Source organism: Mercenaria mercenaria, chromosome 2 (genome assembly GCF_021730395.1).
Source record: "Mercenaria mercenaria strain notata chromosome 2, MADL_Memer_1, whole genome shotgun sequence".
Taxonomy (NCBI): domain Eukaryota; kingdom Metazoa; phylum Mollusca; class Bivalvia; order Venerida; family Veneridae; genus Mercenaria; species Mercenaria mercenaria.
Genome location: NC_069362.1, coordinates 53,358,315 through 53,379,147, shown reverse-complemented (window position 1 = coordinate 53,379,147; position 20,833 = coordinate 53,358,315).

Below are 20,833 nucleotides of genomic sequence, written 5' to 3'. Positions count from 1 at the left end.
TCAGAGGTGGAGGACGAATGATTTCAGACACAATGTCTTTTATCAAATCGTCACGGAGAACATTTGGGTCGAACTTGCGGTCTCGCGATCCGTAGACCAACGCTCTACCTACTGAGTTAAGCGGGCGGGCTTACGTTTGTATTAAAGTAGAATATTTAAAAGTTAGAAATAATCCTACATTAACATTTTAAACAAAGGAAAATATTTACTTTGACTACAAGAGTCCCAAGGGTCTATGAGTATTTTGTTCTTTTTTTTCTTGGATAGAGAATGTTTCATAAAGGTAAGTAAACTATGATCGTGTTTTTCTTTCTTTAATAACATAATTCATTGCAGGATAATTATCAGTTAGAGAATGTTGGTGTTTGTTTTGTTCCGGATGCGCCAGCAGTTCGTATTATTGAATGCCGTAACAGCGCCACCACTACTGTATAGCGCCATCACTAGAGTTATAACGCCACCACTTTTAAAAATCCTGGTATATTTCTTCTAACCCGAGATTCTATTATTCATGGTGTGTGCGTATATAATTATTTATTATTTCTACACCATTTGCATGCGCAGGTATGTTCTTACAGTGTGTCTATTCATCGGAATACTGGCCGATATGAAAATGCGCCACTGTAAGATTCGGGAGAAAAGCTCCTGACACCACAATTTTTGCATATTATTTTAATGAAATCACTGCCAATCTGTAGTAAAAGTGTTGTTACACGGAACTACATTTTCCGATTTTCGAAAAAAGTTCTATCAATGAAAATATAAGATAAAATATAAAATTTACTCAAGTGTTTACAAGTAGAAATGGGCGATAGCTGCACCACGGAAATGTCGATAGCTCTTTTCCTTATCACCACAATTTGGTGGTGGCGCTAGCGTTTAGTAGCCGTGTATATATGAATGTATAAACACGAGCCGTTTCATCTTATAGGACTTACAAGAACATAGTAAGCGGTTGTTTATTTATTGTTTTTATGTTCTAGTAACCTTTGACACTGATTTCGAGGACAGGCCGGGTTTGTGACATATACATGTCTGTTGTTGGGCTTGAAAAAGATAGGTCCAAAATTTAAACGAAAAGCTTTATTGCATAAATCTTTTCGTTATTTCTGTGCATACAATCCGGTTGTTTAAAGGTTAGAATATCAGAAAATTACAGGAAATAAAACATATCTTTGAAAAAGTCTCGATCTTTCATCATGTGTTTGGTTGGCGCATGATTACAAATTTAATGTTAGTAGGCCGTGATGTCCATGAAGCCGTGTAAAGTGATAATTTTGATGACACGTTGGTTTTATTTTGTAATTGTGAGTGATCGTTAAGTGATCAGAAAGATCGGACAGCGGGATGTTATGAAAAAGTGATGCTTTATTTAGATTAGAAAGTCAATCGTACTCTACAATAAGGAAATCTAAGGTAAAATACTCCTTTTATTTCGTTCACTGAAGAAAACATGGCGGACATATTTTTGAGTCGGCTAAACGCTGAAAGCGTTTGACGAGTCCTTGCTATCGCCCGATTTCTCATTCTCATTAAATGGCCTCACAACACAGCGAATAGATGTAGTTCCATTAGATTGTCTCTAATTTCAAAGAGTTCATTGATCGGATGAAGTTCAGTTATGTCAATCCCATTTGCTATGACCAATATACGATGTAATCTGTCAAATTTATGAAGTGTAATTGTGCAATACTCGAATAAAGCCACGTATTTTCTTCCGCGGTAACTCATTAAGCATAAACACGCATAACGATTCTGCGGGATTTGGTAATACATTTGGGCATACGATTATGGTGACTAATTTTATGCCCTTTTGCCACAAAATAGCAATTATGATATTCACAAAAAAATCAAATAAAAACTGCATATTAACTTATTAGCCAAATTATCCATTTGTTACCCTGTCCGTTTCAAAAAATAATCTTTAAAATCAATGCGCAAATAAGAAATTTATGGCGCTGTGCATTTCTTTTAATTGCGCAGGCTTACCAAGCTTGCGTAACATCCAGTGAAAGACAAAATATAGTTCCAGAACATACTGCTAGTATTTTATTGAGTCGGGTACCTCTGAAAGCATTGGAATGTCTCTTATCAAAGAGTTTACCACATCGGTGAAATTAGATTATGACAGCTTCATTTTAAATGGCCCGAATAAGATATGTGCAGTACGTTAATTCTTCCGCGAGACTTCGCGGATGAATCCTAATTACATTCTGAGCTCTTGTCGGCGAACACACGTGACCTGTTTATAACAACGCTTCTACGACTTTGCGCTTGAAAATACGGACTTCGGTTCACCGAACGAAGATCGGCCAGATCAAAATGATGCAAAATCGCGAGTGGCGAAAAATGCCGCAACGTCTACATACAACTTCGTTCTAAATCGTAACCTTTCTGGAATTTTGACTGGTTCGGATAATTTGCTTACGATTCAGGTCGCAAAAAATGAAATCGTCACCCATTCTGCGTTTCATGATGACACATGGGTTGAATTTTGCAGTCAGTAAGCGGATAAATTATCGGGAAAAGAAGCTCTTACTGGTTTGTTTAATTACTACTGGTTTTAACAAGAGCACCGCCTTGCGGGTGCTGACGCTCATCTGATTTTTTTTGTGTAATAGAAATATTGTCCTACCCATGATTTTCTAAGTCTAAAAAGGCCATCATTCTTGCAAAAAGAGGATAGAGTTATGTTTCTTGATGTACAGTTGTCCACTTATGATGGTGAAAAACTGTTGCAAGTTTTAAAGCAATTAGCTTTATATAGTTTATGAGAAAGTTGACTTAAAATAATACTCAACAAGAAAATGATTTTCTAAGTCCAAAAGGGGCAATAATTATTGCAAAAAGCAGGATGGAGTTATGTTGCTTGCTGTACAGGTCAGCTTATGATGGTGAACAATGTTGCAAGTTTCAAAGCAATAGCTTTGTAGTTTAAGAGAAAAGTTGACCTAAACATAAAACTTAACCAAGAAATCTGATATTTTCTAAGTCAAAAAGGGGCCATAAATCTTGCAAAAGCAGGACGGAGTTATGTTTCTTGCTATCCCGGTCCAACTTATGATGGTAACAAGTGTTGCAAGTTTTAAAGCAATAGCTTTGATAGTTTAGGATAAAAGCTGACCTAAACATAAACCTTAACCATAGAAAACTGATTTTTCTAAGTCCAAAAGGGGCATAAATCTGCAAAAAGCAAGATGGAGTTATGATTCTTGGACGTACAGGGTCTGCTTATAGGTGAAAAGTATTCCAAGTTTTCAAAGCAATAGCATTTGATAGTTAGGAGAAAAGTTGACCTAACATAAACTTAACCAAGAAATCTGATATTTTCTAAGTACAAAAGGGCCATAATCTTGCAAAAAGCAAGATGGAGTATATGTTTCTTGCTATACAGGGTCACTTATATGTGTGAACAAGTTATTCCAAGTTTCAAAGCAATAGCTTTGATAGTTTAGGAGGAAAAGCTGACTTCAAACATAAAATTACCAGCAACGCCGACGCCGACGCCGAACCGACGCCGAGCCGAGCCGGACAAACCGCTCTAGTGATGACAATAAGTCATCATTTTTTTTTCAAAAAATCAGATGAGCTAAAAATGAGTTTTTTTCTCTATTTTTCGAGAAATAAACAAATCGGCGAAACATTAAATTGTATTTTCTTGTAGTTTTAGAAATCGAAAGTAGATCGTCTATGTTAGACTGCTTTGCCGAAACGAAACAATTTTTTATGAAATGATTTAAATAAGAGGTAACATCACCGTAAACTTCAATGTCAGATACTGCCAATTGCTGCTAAACTGTCTTCGTGTCATCACAATTTGTAAAATATAATGTTGACACTGGAGATTTTGGCGGTATAAAGAAAAGTGTAATCGTATCCGGATATAATATTTTTGGGTAAATATCGAGCTGTGTTATGAAATTTTAACATTCAAGTAACAGACATGATAGATATTATTGTAACAGAAATGATTCTAGAATTTATTTTTATAACACATACATAGAATCTATATCAGACTTATATTCTAGTCCTGAGGCATGACCTGAAAGTAAAAATATGAAGTGACAATCATTCATAATTTGGATATTGTTATACTAAAAAGAATCTAGGTTATATTTAGAAAGTGAAACATAAAATATTAGTTAGAAATCGCACCAAAGGCTGTATCAAGGGTCTACATTTTCAAAGTTTTCTTGTGGTGATACCCCATACCCTACTTGCAGGAGGGGGTATCCTCCCACATCCTCCCCCCATATTGCCACTTTACAGTTTGACACATTTGCCCTTTTACCACCTGCCACAATGCCCATTTCAAAATCTGACTGCAGTTCAAAGCGGGAAGCAACATCCCTCCCCACACCCACCCTGCTACCGACCACGTAAAAATGGCTCAAACATTTTTCAGCCCAGTCTGGGCCTGTCTGTCTGCATGAATCAAAATGGATAATTGAAAGTGCATGGACTTCGGGACTACTGACATGGTTTTGACGGGGTTTACAGGTCTGAAATAGAATAAATGATGGTTTTAACTAAAAAAGGACTGCATTTATTAATATCGGTTATCTTTTCCGAAATTGGTTGCTAATCCGAGTAACTTCCCTTTTTGTTTGAATGCGCAATTTTCCTGTCAGTGTAAATATTCATGACACTATATATTGACACTCAGCAACATTTACATATCTTTAAACGCAAAAGTAAGTATACTTTAAATTCACATCACTTATAATATGATTGAACAATACCTAGCGTGTGACACGGTTATCGCCGGGCCAGTTATCTGTAAAATATCTGAACAGTTCTTCGTCCATCCGTTACAAATTGTATGTGACAATCCGCGCTATAACTTATGAATTTCAATATTTAAATTGTCATATTCAAATTTTATCATGTGCGAATATATACCAGCCGATAATTGCCTGTTTTGGTAATGCCGGAGGCAAATGTTTACTGGAAAAATATATATAGTCATGGGCAGTATCTTTGTGTCAGCTGTAAAATTGTAGTTTGTACTTTCAACATTTTTATTTTTGCGAACCACTCTTCAATTTTAGAGAAATATATTGGGTTTAAATACTTGTATAATGTCAATCAAAGTTTTCTAGGCATCGATTGAATGTCAGTTTCATCTATTGTAAAATCTCTGTTCAGTTGGGAAAACAAGAGGGCCAAAATGGCCCTATATCGCTCACCTGTTATAATTGCACTTCAGGACAAGAAGGTCAAAAAATCATAATCAAGATCAATCAAAAGAATTATGAGAAAATATATTTGAAATTTTCTTAAAGTTACTTCAAATAAAATTATTTTCAAATCAGGCCAGTAGTTTAATGCCCGAAGGATTACATCAGAGGAGGATAGGAGCAAAATTTTGACCGATGAAGCCCAAAGGACAGGAACAACAAAGGGAAGAAATTAAAAATAAATCTAAGTCCTCAGAAAAAATATCTAAGTCCAAAGGACAGGAACAACAAAGGGGAGAATTTAACCAAAAAGAAAAAAAATCTTACAAGGTACAGATATGTCAAAATACACCTATAAATTGGAGGTACCATCCATGTTGTACCACAGAAAAGTGGTCTCGGTTTTTCCCTACGGCCAATAATAAAAACGTTACTAAATAAGCTATTTATAGTAACATAAAAGGGAAGTTATTGAAAAAAAATATTGTAAGTCAACAAAAGAAGGATCTGCCAAATAAAAACAAGAGCACTGCAATCGACGCAAATGCAGAGCAATATACACACAAAACAAAGTCATATGACCTTTGAACCCTAAGTGTGACCTTGACCTTGAAGTGAGCTATCCGAAATATGCGCTCTGCACGTCGTTTCGATGGGGTGAACATTTCTGTCAGGTTTCTTTGAAATCCTTCAAGGGTTCAAGATTTACAGAGTGGAAGGGAAATTGCTAACCAACAGACATACAGACAGACGGACACCGAGGCGATAACATAATATGTCCCTTCTTAAAAAGGAATCAAGATCTTATGGTGATACAAGTTGTGTGCAAGTTTGGTTAAAATAAAATCATAAATGAAGCTGCTATTGTGCAGACAAGGTCAAAATAGCTAATTTTGGGCCTTTCAGGGGCCATAACTCTGGAACCAATAATAGGATCTGGCCGCTTCAAGACAGGAACCAAGACATTCTTGTGACACAAGTTTTGTGCAAGTTTGATTAAATTCAAATCATAAATGAAGCTGCTATTGTGCAGACAAGGTCAAAATAGCTAATTCTGGCCCTATCAGGGGCCATAACTCTAGAACCCATGATGGAATCTGGCCAGTTCAAGAAAGGCACAATGTCTTATGGTGATACAAGTTGTGTGCAAATTTAGTTAAAATCAAATCATAAATGAAGCTGCTCAGGGGTTCCATTTGACCCGGGACCTCGGGTCCGGACCCGGGAGATTTTCAAAAGACGCTCAAAGGACCCGGCAGAATACTTGCCTGTGCGTCCTTCGGGACCCGGGGGCATTTTCCTTTGATAATCCATTCTCTTATCATTAATTTCCTTCAGTAAAACCATTTCCACGATAGACACGTGTATTCAAATTAAACACTCGCGGTCATGCTCTCCTGCCTTTGATCTCTGCTAAATCCCGCCCTTTCTCCTGTAGACATGCCTCGCTGATTTTTTTATCTGCAAGTTACGTCACGGCGAGTGCACATAGGTAACAAGAAATCAATGAAGTGTTAATTAATTGATAAAGCGAATCCTGTGTACTGCCAAAAAAGGCGCCAATTATTAAATTATCGTAAGCAGCTGATTACCGAGCATGTGAAAAGTGCCCTGCAAGACCATTGTTTAGTGATCATATCGTAATTTCAACAAGAAACTTCACAAATTTTGATGAATTTCGAAAGCAAAAATAAGTTTAGAATGTCCGTTCACGGGTCTAATTACACCCGATGTCATATGCATATTTCCAAAATTCCTAAAAAAAACCTGACTTTCAATGCAGATTTTTATGATAAGTAGCATCATTATTTCAGGAACTATCGCTGATTTAGCTTAGTTTGCCAAATAAACTGAGCAAAAACTACTTTCCGATGACATTCTGAAAGTGTAACAGTATTCGGATAGTACATTTTGGATACATTTTTCTAGAGTGTTATAAGCACTGTTCTGTTATTAAAAATGAAATGAAATATTAAAACCTAATTAAAATAACATGAATTTTGATAAATATTAGTTTACAATATGAGACTATATGACCTGAGACTGACATTTTTATTATGCTGTAACATGATCTTGGGTTTATTGTTTTCTTAGGTAAAGATCTACGTATTACTGAATAAAAAATATAGTAAATTATATTGACATGTTGGGATAGGACTCCTGTATTTTGGAAAAGGACCCTTCAAAATTTGGGCCCAAGGGTCCTGGGACTCTTGGGTTTTCGGGTCTAGTGGAACCCCTGCTGCTATTGTGCCGACAAGGTCAAAAAAGCTAATTTTGGCCCTATCAGGGGCAGTAACTCTGGAACCCGTTATGGGATCTGGTCGGTTCAAGAAAGGAACTAAGATCTTATGGTGACACAAGTTTTATGCACGTTTGATTAAAATCAAATCATAAATGAATCTGCTATTGTGCAGACAAGGTCAGAAAAGCTAATTTTGCCTCTTTCAGGGGCCATAACTCTAGAACCCATTATGGGATCTGGTCGGTTCAAGAAAGGAACCGAGATCTTACGATGACACAAGTTTTCTGCAAGTTTAATTAAATTCAAATCATAAATGAAGCTGCTATTGTGCAGACAAGGTCAAAATATCTAATTTTGGCCCTTTCAGGGGCCATAGCTCTGGAACCCATGATGGAATCTGGCCAGTTCAAGGAAGAAATCTTAGATCTTATGATGATACCAGTTGTGTGCAAGTTTGGTTAAATTCAAATCATAAATGAAGCTGCTATTGTGCAGACAGGTCAAAATAGCTAATTTTGGCCCTTTCAGGGGCCATAACTCTGGAACCCATGATGGAATCTGGCCAGTTCAAGAAAGAACGAAGATCTTACGGTGATACAAGTTGTGTGCAAATTTGGTTAAAATCAAATCATAAATGAAGCTGCTATTGTGCAGACAAGGTCAAAAAAGCTAATTTTGGCCCTATCAGGGGCAGTAACTCTGGAACCCGATATGGGATCTGGTCGGTTCAAGAAAGGAACTAAGATCTTATGGTGGCACAAGTTTTATGCAAGTTTGATTAAAATCAAGTCATAAATGAATCTGCTATTGTGCAGACAAGGTCAAAAACTAATGTTGCCTCTTTCAGGGGCCATAACTCTAGAACCCATTATGGGATCTGGTCGGTTCAAGAAAGGAACCGAGATCTTAGGATGACACAAGGTTTTTGCAAGTTTAATTAAATTCAAATCATAAATGAAGCTGCTATTGTGCAGACAATGTCAAAATAGCTAATTTTGGCCCTTTCAAGGGCCATAACTCTAGAACCCATGATGGAATCTTGCCAGTTCAAGAAAGAAATCTTAGATCTTATGGTGATACAAGTTGTGTGCAAGTTTGGTTAAATTCAAATCATAAATGAAGATGCTATTGTGCAGACAAGGTCAAAATAGCTAATATTGGCCCTTTCAGGGGCCATAACTCTGGAACCCATGATGGAATCTGGCCAGTTCAAGAAAGAACCAAGATCTTACGGGGATACAAGTTGTGTGCAAGTTTGGTAAAAATCAAATCATAAATGAAGTTGCTATTGTGCAGACAAGGTCAAAATAGCTAATTTTGGCCCTTCAGGGGCCATTACTCTGGAACCCATTATGGGATCTGGCCAGTTCAAGAAAGGAACAAAGATCTTATGGTGATACAAGTTGTGTGCAAGTTTGGTTAAAATCAAATCATAAATGAAACCACTATCGTGCAGACAAGAAATTGTTGACGCACAAAAATAGCAAATTCTGGCCCTTTAAGGGGCAATAACTCTAGAACCCATGATGGGATCTGGCCAGTTTTCGAAAGGAACTGGGATATCACGCCAATACAAGTTTTGTACAAGTTTGATCAAAATGGTTTGCAAAATGTGGTCTCTATCTTGTTCACAAGAAATTGTGGACGGACGGACGACGGACGAAGGGTGATCACAAAAGCTCACCCTGTCACTACGTGAACTAAAAACAAACTGAAACTGGTAGACTATACTACCAGTACATCAATCATTAGCCGACTCTCAGGCCCTTCAGGCCTTTGATTGTAAAAGAGCGGTGCACGTGTGATTCGTGTAACACAGTTTAACGACGTTTTCTTAGAAAACTAACGCTCAGCTCATTTACACTGACATATCCTTGATTGAATAATATATATCTTGTATATATATGAGAGACTTACGGTACCAAATACTTACCCCGAAAATTTCTATGCATTTTCTTCTAGTGCACTGTTGGGACATGTTTTTGAGTGTCATTGATACTTTATAATTTATTCGGAGATACATTTTTGTATTATTATTTAGTTTCTTTTTTATCCCCGTGCATTCCTCGCGTTGTTACGACAATCTCAGTTTTACATAGGAATTTTACATTGTCAAACTAGCATAGGCCTTAAATGCGGTAAAGTGAATATGAATATTTTACGTCAATAGTTTATACGTAATTCTTTATTGGTTATGCCATAAAAACAATGTTTTGAGTAAGATATAAGCCTCAAACGATCCAATATGTAACGCGCTTCGGACAGTCCAGTATTTTACATATTGGATCGTTTTCGTCTTATATCCTATACATATATTGAGCTGCTGGCGCTGAGTGAGACTCGTATCCGGGTATATAGTACGCTTATCACCGACCACTACTGCGGGAAATATAAAGTGGTAGTATGGGACTGGGAATTCATGGCATGCATGTGAGTGAGACTCGTATCCGGGTATATAGTGAGCTGCTGGCGCTGAGTGAGACTCGTATCCGGGTATATAGTGAGCTGCTGGTGCTGAGTGCGACTCGTATCCGGGTATATAGTGAGCTGCTGGCGCTGAGTCTCAGACTCGTATCCGGGTATATAGTCTGGCGCTGAGTGCGACTGTAAAAAAACGGGATGTTCCTTTCAAAATAAAAACGTTTATAGCACCCTACGTATAACAAATTGCCTTCATTTCTTGTGTTTGAAGCCAGTGTGAAGCATTTGCTCACATTTGTTCAGTCTGTGAGACTGCCTATTGGAAAAGACAAACAATTGCAAATAAGGATGTACTTACATGAACCTTAGTTTTGTCGCAATATTTTTTAATTTTGTACTCGTATATTCTGTTTTATTTTATGCTTTCGGATGAAATAGAGATTTTAGTGGGAAAATATCTAATAAATTCCAAGTGAATGATATCAAATATATTTTTCAGTACTCCAGTTGGGACATTATATATATTTCCCCTTTGGGTGCCTCAAGCACATGTCATCAGTTATGATAATAACTTAAATAAGAGAAGTTTCGGGTGCACAAATAAAATTCATATCCTTAGTTTTCAGCTTCCGCCTCGCTGCTAATAATATCACAAGTTTAGTTTGATTTGGACTTACCAGTAGCTGTATCCGATAATATATTAAGAGTCTGTTCTGTAAGTCTTCTTGCAATAAATTTGAAGATTTTCTGGCAAATTCATGTACAACCCAACAAAAACTGTCATTGAACTAATAAATCACAACAACAGTATATTGCCAGGCATGTGAACAAATAACCCATTTTCTCATTCAGTGCACAAGCAGCAGTCAATTTCTCCAGCTCTCCGATTCCAACTACGCTTTCAGTGAAACATTTTCCTCATCCGTCATATCCTTGTAAATTTTAACACCAAGAAAGTTTTCTTGTTTTCGTCTTATATCCTATACATATAGTGAGCTGCTGGCACTGAGTGAGACTCGTATCCGGGTATATAGTACGCTTATCAGCGATCACTACTGCGGGAAATATAAGGTGGTAGTATGGGACTGGGAATTCATGGCATGTGAGTGAGACTCGTATCCGGGTATATAGTGAGCTGCTGGCGCTGAGTGAGACTCGTATCCGGGTATATAGTGAGCTGCTGGTGCTGAGTGCGACTCGTATCCGGGTATATAGTCTGGCGCTGAGTCTCAGACTCGTATCCGGGTATATAGTCTGGCGCTGAGTGCGACTCGTATCCGGGTAGATAGTGCGCTGCTGGCGCTGAGTCTCAGACTCGTATCCGGGTATATAGTCTGGCGCTGAGTGCGACTCGTATCCGGGTAGATAGTGAGCTGCTGGCGCTAAGTGCGACTCGTATCCGGGTAAATAGTGAGCAGCATGCGTTGAGTGCGACTCGTATCCGGGTGTATAGTGAGCTGCTGGCGCTGAGTGCGACTCGTATCCGGGTATATAGTGACCTGCTGGCGCTGAGTGCGACTCGTATCCGGGTATATGGTGAGCTGCTGGCGCTGAGTGCGACTCGTATCCGGGTATATAGTGAGCTGCTGGCGCTGGGTGCGACTCGTATCCGGGTATATAGTGAGCTGCTGGCGCTGAGTGCGACCATATCCGGGTATATAGTGAGCTGCTAGCGCAGAGTGCGACTCGTATCCGGGTATATAGTGAGCTGCTGGTGCCGAGTGCGACCGTATATCCGGGTAAATAGTGAGCTGCTGGTGCCGAGTGCGACCGTATCCGGGTATATAGTGAGCTGCTGGCGCTGAGTGAGACTCGTATCCGGGTATATAGTGAGCTGCTGGTGCTGAGTGCGACTCGTATCCGGGTATATAGTCTGGCGCTGAGTCTCAGACTCGTATCCGGGTAGATAGTGCGCTGTTGGCGCTGAGTCTCAGACTCGTATCCGGGTATATAGTCTGGCGCTGAGTGCGACTCGTATCCGGGTAGATAGTGCGCTGTTGGCGCTGAGTCTCAGACTCGTATCCGGGTATATAGTCTGGCGCTGAGTGCGACTCGTATCCGGGTAGATAGTGAGCTGCTGGTGCTAAGTGCGACTCGTATCCGGGTAAATAGTGAGCAGCATGCGTTGAGTGCGACTCATATCCGGGTATATAGTGAGCTGCTGGCGCTGAGTGCGACTCGTATCCGGGTATATAGTGACCTGCTGGCGCTGAGTGCGACTCGTATCCGGGTATATGGTGAGCTGCTGGCGCTGAGTGCGACTCGTATCCGGGTATATAGTGAGCTGCTGGCGCTGGGTGCGACTCGTATCCGGGTATATAGTGAGCTGCTGGCGCCGAGTGCGACTCGTATCCGGGTATATAGTGAGCTGCTGGTGCCGAGTGCGACCGTATATCCGGGTAAATAGTGAGCTGCTGGTGCCGAGTGCGACCGTATCCGGGTCTATAGTGAGCTGCTGGTGCTGAGTGAGACGCGTATCTGGGTCTATAGGTCTATTTATTTCCTTTTTTCTTCATAATTTTATAGAAAATATTCAATCCTTTGTCCCCTGCAATTCAGTTCTTTAATAACTGACATACTCTACTTCTTTGAATACAACAATCTGTATAATGCAGATGAAAACACGCTGTCTGCACGTCACAAGTTTTATGGCCTAGGTGTGTTAAAATGAAAGTGAAAGGTTTAATTCTAATTTTATGCTAACTGACAACTTTCAAGCATAGCGGTTTGAAGAAGTCAGCACTTGGAGATGCAAGTATATCGTGATGACGCAGTCAATCTTCTTGGACGTATGTAAAAGAAGAACTTATTATATTTTTCAAGAAGAACATATATCAAACTATTCCGTTTTGGGCGAATAATCACCTATATAAGCGTCTGTCTATAATAAATCGCTACCAACCCAAAATAATTATTGTCATGCGCGGATTTCAGCCAATTTTCTCGAGGGGTCCGACCGAACCCTTACTATGACAAAAATTTGTCTTTATACACTAAATAATTTGATGTGATTTTTGCAATTTTATATCTTTATGTCTTATGAATATGTAAAACAATCAAGAAAGAAGGTTAAATAGCATGGGTTTCGCAGCGAATTCGCTTACTGCTGCGGCGCCGTATGTGTTTTGTACTTTAAGTACAATGCTTGTTCCTTTTGATTCAATGATTCATTTACACATGGTTTCTGAAGATATTTAATATTGCACTCAGTTATAGGGTATGTCCCTTTAAATTTTTCAGACTTATGAATTGTGAAAATAAGGTGGCAGTCTTTTATAAAAAGAAAATAATGTTTAATTTTAGATAATTTGCAAGTCTGGGGTGATGGACCCGTAATGACACTCAGTAATGTCCGAGTGATTGCGTGTTCTCCTTGGACGACTCTTCCAATGTAGAAGAAGTTCAACGCTTACCTGCCTTTCCATTAAAATCGGAGAATGCCGAGATGACAGGTTCGCTGATTGTTATTGCGTGTCCATTACAATAATAACATGTCTCATCCTCCACGCACATTGTTAACCATCAATATATCTTGTTTAATATGCCATGCTGTTTGATATGTATGTGTCAGATGTACATAAGGCCCTTGAATTTTCAATAAACTTGCAACTTGGTAATTGTGTCAAGAGGCATCTAGACGGCTGAATATTTTAAGGAGAATCGGTAGAAACTTTACCAAATGTAGCCGGACTGACAATTTTCCATTCATTCGTTTTATCAAACCGCTTGTGCGGCACTTTTGCACGGAAGGTAGTTCAAGTTGAAATACGCTCCCAGCTCTACGTATTAACTGGCTTTAGTAAACACTTTTAGAATACGCTATTTTGACGATAAAATTAACCTTTCAAATGTTATTTTTCCTATTTATTGTTACATATATGGGAATATAGAGACTCTGGTTTAAAGGCCTAGATTTTGGCAGTGGGCCAAGGGATTTCTGTCTTCACCAGCACAGTTGGGGGCTAATGACCATCACATTATGGTTCCAATAAACAAGGGTCATTGTTTATTGGAGAGTCAGTCTACCTTTCAAGTGTATCAATTAGTGTGAAGGGGAAACAATGTAATTTATCTTAAATTAATGAATAATTGATAACTTTTAAAGTTATGTTAGTTTTTTGGCATTTCTATGTAAAGAAAAATATTTGTTGATCAAACACAATAATAAAATAATCAGAAACTTATTTTCACAATAATGAAACAATGAGAAACTTACGGTACTTAAAGAAATATGCAAGTTTTTATTTTTTTCAAATTCTGTCTGGAGAATTGTGATATTTCAGAAAAATGTGACTTTGACTCATCGTAAGTTTGCAGAATACTGTAAATAACATTTGTCTAAAATTGAAAACAGAATGTGCATGTCAAAGTTACAAAGCAAAGTCACTTTTGGCAACATCCTGAAAATGAAAATTGAGTATAGATGGAACTCAATGATTTTATATTATATTGTTTGTCAGTACAAAGAACTAATGAAGTTTTCACTATACTTGTGTTTTATTATCATTATTATTTTCAATATTATTACTGTATCTTTTATCATCCTATATGTAATAATAATAATAATAATAATAATAATGATAATTATGATTATTTTTATTATTATCATTATTATAACATTAAAGTAATAGTTATTATCATCTATATAATATCAAAATAATAATTATTATTATTATCATTCCACATTCACTGAAGAAAAATTAATTTCTTTCAACTCCACTGCACACATCTTCGTGGTCTAGTTGGGGTCCCTGCTGTGCTAATTGCCCTCTAATCAGTTACTGTTACATAATCGCTGATAAGCAGCAGATAAGATGGGAGTTGTATATTGGATTTGGGGGGGGGGGGGGGGGGGGGGGGACACTTATATAGTAGTGAATCTAGGGCTTTAAATATTTACCAAAATTAGACAAATCCCTTTAAAAACAAGTTAAAGCATAGCAAAATTTCCTTCTAGGGCACATCTATATAAATATATAATGACCATCTTGTAAATTTTGGTTGCAATGTCTGTTTTAAATATTGGTCATCAGTGTGTGGAACCCTAGGACGACAAGACCATTCTACCTTATTGAGATTCCGTATCCCCCTTTTAAGCGCCCCGGAGGCGTTACATTTTGCACCAAGGGGGGGGGGGGGCGTTTATTTCTACACCAAAATAATAAAAAAAAAAAACCCTAAAATTTTGGAAAAGAACTATGTTGTTTTCTATTGCCTGAAAAAAATGTAAAGTCCACTATTTCTACAGTATTTACGCTAACATATAGATCTAGAGGATATTTGTTTGTTTTAGTGTAAAATCGAAATATATTTCACCGAGTGAACACTATAATGCAATATTTTGACGAGTGGCACAGCCACGAGTGGAAATGTAAATTATGGTGTTCACGAGTGAAATATATTTTGATCTTACAGTGAAACAAACAAATTTTCTATTTATTTTATGCATTTTTAATGGTTTTAACCAAATTATATTCAGTTTGCCCGCGCAACGTCACGTGCAATGCACCATAACGTGATATTGTCGTGACGTCAGGATGTTTTTGTAGAAAAACTATAAATAGTTCTATTACGTTTTCTGATTTCTTTACCTTTACTGAAGAATATTTTTCAAGGAATTTCCTATCATTTATAATTCATATCATTTCGCATTCAAATGTAGTTCCGTACCAGTGAAAAATAAAAATGATATTTTCACTGTTTGAAACAGTGAAAATATCAATTTTATTTCAATGATAAATTTCAGTATTTCACAGAAGAGTATAAAATAAAAGTTGTTAAATCCACCAACTAAGTAAATCCGTTACCACTTTAAAGCAGCATGCCTCCAGATTTGGCTAAAAAATAATCTTTCTTTCAAATTGAAGTTTGATCATATTCACACTGGCCATAGCTTTATCAGATCAAGTGGTTCCAACGTTGTTTGAGCGGTGAATTTTACGCCGATCAGATGGAGAAATATGGCTGATACTACAAGTTTCCGGTATTGTAAGTGTGATTTAAAGGAATTTCTACCTGTTTAATAACTAATAAAATGAAAACGATGGGTGCACCTGGAGCGCAAATGTGTCTTTGTTTTAGCACATGTGTCCGTTTAGCTGAGATATGTGCCGTTTATTCAAACACTTCTGTACAGTTCGGCGGGGGTAGGAGATTTTTGACAGTTTTTGACAAATCGCATAAAGTATAGTATTAATCGGGAACAAGTAACTGAAAAAACACTTTTTATGTAAAGGGCTACCTCTTAAAACAGAGTATATGTATTTTCATAGAATTATTTAGGGTTATTTCTGAAAAATTGGCCGAAAACCTAATGCAACGCCGTTTCGAGTGGGTCGCCATGCAACGCGATCAAGTGGATACCGTTCTGTGTCTTACTTGCGAAGTATTATCCGTCTCAGAAACAGTCATTCAAGCCTAACAATGAATAAAATTAGTGAGTTATACAGCATTATAATATCCCGCCATTTCTAATATATTGTACTTTTACATTTTTATGTTAGCTTAACATTTAACATATTTTTGTGGACATTGTCAAAACACATCAACACAAAAACATAATGCAAGGACGAACATCAAACAATATCATTAAGTAAACAATAGTAATAGTTCGTAAAAACAAGTACCATTTCACGGATATTTTTCTCCTCCACGAATGGTACTGAACTGCATACCAAAAGCGGGTTGACTCTTTAAATCAGTATAGTTACAGTTGGTAACTTTTTAGTCCCTTAAAACCAATACATTGCGATTTCCACTGATTTACTGTGCATTTAAGCCAGTCATACAAAATAAAAAAAATGTTGATCCATGATAAAAGTATTATTCAGTTGTTTGTATATATTTTCATTCATATTGTTGGTGTAGCGTTCATTTATTTTCAGAGAGATAAATCACAGAGAACCTTAAAACTGGCCAGGGAAAAGACAAGATTTTATTTGGCCTCCATAAAACAGAAACAACGTAATAAACCTCTATGGTCGCCGTTCAAAAATGAAAATACAAATGAAATACAGACAACAATGCAGGGCCGGATCCAGACATTTTTGACTGGGGGGGGGGGGCACCAGTCTTTGTTCACCAGTCTTGAACAAAGACATCAACGCCGAGGCGCAATGTTTTAGAGGGGGCGCCTTTGCCCATGTTAGGTAGGGGGTCAGGGGCGGGTACGGTTAACTCCCCTGGAAATTTTTTAATATAGGCATAAAATGGTGGCCTCTGGTGCATTTTAGGTTTAAGTTTGGAGATATTGGAGGGGACAATATTCCCCTCTTGATCGTGGGGTGGGGGGGGGGGGTCAAGGGGTTCTCCCCCTGGAAAATTTTGAAATACAGGTATGAAATGGTGGCCTCTGGTCTTCAGTCAAAGTGAATAAAGCAAAAGACACATTATTTTGCAATATTTCTAACTGTTATCAAATCGAATTAGTACCTATTGGCTTTTCTTCTTTGGTTACAGAAAGTTAAATAGTACAACTGTGGTACATCTCTATTAGTATTGCTGGTCCGGTTTATTTTCTTTCATTGGTGTCTGTATTTCATTTGTATTTTCATTTTTGAACGGCGACCATAGATGTTTATTACGTCGTTTCTGTTTTATGGAGGACAAAATTAATAAAATCTTGTCTTTTCCCAGGCCAATTTTAACGTTCTCTGTGATTAATTTCTCTGAAAATAAACGAAAACTACCACAGCAATATGAATGAAATATGTACAAACAACTGATCAATACTTATATCAAGGACCAAAGTTTATTTATTTTGAATGAACAGCTTAAATGCACAATAAATTAGTAACGAAATCTCAATGTACTGGTTTTAAGGGAGTAAAAAGTAACCAACTTTAACTATACTGATTTAAAGAGTCAACCCGATTTTGGTATGCTGTTCAGTACCATTCGCGGAGAAGATAGATATCCGTGAACTGGTTCTTGTTTTTACGAACTATTACTATTATTTACTTAACGATATTGTTCGATGTACAATATATTAGAAATGGCGGGATATTAAAATGCTATAAATCTCACTAAATGTATTCATTGTTAGGCTTGAATGACTGTTTTTAAGACGGATAATACTTCGCAAGTTAAGACATAGAACGGTATCCACTTGATTGCGTTGCATAACGACCCACTCGAAACGGCGTTGCATTAGGTTTTCAGCCGATTTTTCAGAAATAACGCTGAATAATTCTATGAAAATACACACGTTTTGTTTAAAGAGATAGCCCTTTACATAAAAAGTGTTTTAACAGTTACTTATTCCCGATTAACACTGTATTTCATACGATATTGTCAAAAACTGTCAAAAATCTCCTTTCCCCGCCGAACTGTACAGAAGTGTTTGAATAAACGGCACACATCTCAGCTAAATGGACATATGTGCTAAAACATAGACATATTTGCGCTCCCGGTGCACCCATCGTTTTCATTTGATTAGTTATAAAACAGGTAGAAATTCCTTAAAATCATACTTACAATACCGGAAATTTGTAGTATCGGCCATATTTCTCCATCTGATCGGCGTAAAATTCACTGCTCAAACAACGTTGGAACCACTTGATCTGATAAAGCTATGGCCAGTGTGATATTATGAACATTAGAATATGAATTTTTGTAAAGATGACCGCGTCGGGAATCGAACCCCGAACCGCCGCGGCAATAAAGACATTTTCCCGTCGTCGTAACCAATAGCGTCATAGCTGAAGTAGTGAATAATGACTCCACAATATAGATATTTATAACAGAGACAGTTTACCTGGAGTAAAAGCGTGACAAACGCTTTTCAATTTGCATCGTAAAAAGTAGTAAAAACAGCAAATTCTCAAGTGTTTCCGTAACATAAAGTTTGTCAGTTATTAAGTTTTAAAGCCTTCTTAAGATATATAGCATTTCTTTCAAGATATCTAAAAAAAAATTAGATATTAGATCAAAGTACTGAAAGTACAGAAAGGCTGGCTACCACAAAACACTGGATGAAATTTGTGCGGGAAAGATGTAGATATTATGGGTTTTCCATATCAAACTAAGGCGAGCATACGGGACTGTTGTGATGAATCATCTTGATTAACTTGAAAAGGTAGTGTAAGGATATCATAGACTACAACTGGTGAAAAAATACATTGTGTTTGCTACATTGGGGATAACATAATTAGTGAGAGAAACGGCACATAATTCTCACTTGGGAATCTGAAAAATGCAAAGATTAATATCTAACAAAAAAGTCAGGTTCCGAGAACGCAATCCAATCAAACCACAACCTCGTAACAGTATATGTATTGATTTGTACACATAAACATATCTTCAAAATATAAATGTTAAAAAAGTTATAGACAAACGGGGGCAAAATGAACAATGGAAAGAACACAGCCGGGCACCGTCTTGTAAATGTCAGTTGCAAACACACCACAGGTTAATTTAAACCGGTTTATGCTACGTTTGTAACCATATCATTGGCCCCCACCATGGTTTCAAAGTTAAATAGTGTGTGTGTGTGTGGGGGGGGGGGATTTAACGTCTTTTTCAACAATGTTTCAGTCATATAAACGACAGTGTTTACTTGTAGCAATGAGCACAATGCCCAACTTTATAGTGCTGCCTCACTGGAATATCACGCCGTAGACACGTGGCATGATACCCCACCCAGTTACATTATACTGACACCGGGCTGACCAGTCCTAGCACTATCCCCTTAATGCTGAGCGCCAAACGAGGAAGCTGCCAGTACCATTTTTTACATCTTTGGTATGACGCAGCCGGGGATCGAACCTCCCGCACTCGAAGCGGACGCTCTACCACTTGGCTACCGAGGCGGTTGCATATAAATAAGAAAAATCTCATATCAATATACCATGTTTAGGAGATAACTTTAACTAATTTTTCAGGAGGTTAGAAAAAGTACCGATGAGAGCGTAAATAGGCCCAAGCCCCACTAGGACCAAACTTTTTTTCAATATATTTCTTTTATCTAGTAAGATAGACTGTTTTTTCAAGACTTATTATCATTGATTTGTTGTAAAAAAGCGATTTTTCCCCCATTTGATTAGCCATTTCTTGCTGTTTAAAGTGAATTTAACCTCTGATACAGAAGGGTGAAGGTTTAGTCTTTGAAAATACTTAGTCACATGTTGTAAAAGTTCTTGATTTTGCATTTATTCTTTAGTTTACAAATTTTGGAAGAAATGTAAGTAGGTTTTACTTCTGTCCTATGTTTCTTTTTGAATGCAGAGAGCAATGCCATAATTTTTCAGTGTTGGAGCATAATTTCTGTCCGATTAAATCATTTTACTTGAAGCTCCCCAGAAAAATTGTTATCGACAGTTTTATTTTGTGTTTTATAATTCTTTTAGCAAAATATTTGGCATAATGAATTCTCTGCGTTCGTTTTGCGCAGTGGTTATCACTTTGAAATTTCTCTCTGTTTGAGCTTGAGGAAATAACATAAATTATACAAAATTCTAACACGATCCCATTCATTTTCCTATCAAACAAAAAAGGTTGAAAAACAGTGAATTATTTAAGAAATAATTTAAAGCAAAAGTGTGCTTTAACACTATTAATGCACGATGGGCGGTTATACGTCGGGCGTAATAATTTCACGAGGGCGCAGCCCGAGTGAAATTATTTGTGCGACGTATTACCGCCCGAGTGCATAAATAGTGTTAAAACACGGTTTTGCTATAAAGTATTTCGATTCTAATATACCCTTAATCTTAAACAGTAGATAAAATATAGAAGCGCTCTTTCTTGGTCGCAACAAAAACTTTGACGTCATCGCACGTTAACGTGACGTCATTCTATCGTAAGAGTGTTTTAACAGAGACAATTATATTAGAATATACAACAATTCACTGCTTCACAAGCCATTTAAAAATGCAACACAGTGCGAAATAACATTCGTCAGAAAGTTTCTAAAACGAATTATTTTAGTATAAAAATAGCCCAAAAAAAAAACAACAAAAAAAAACAGACAAACTGCCGTTAAATCAAA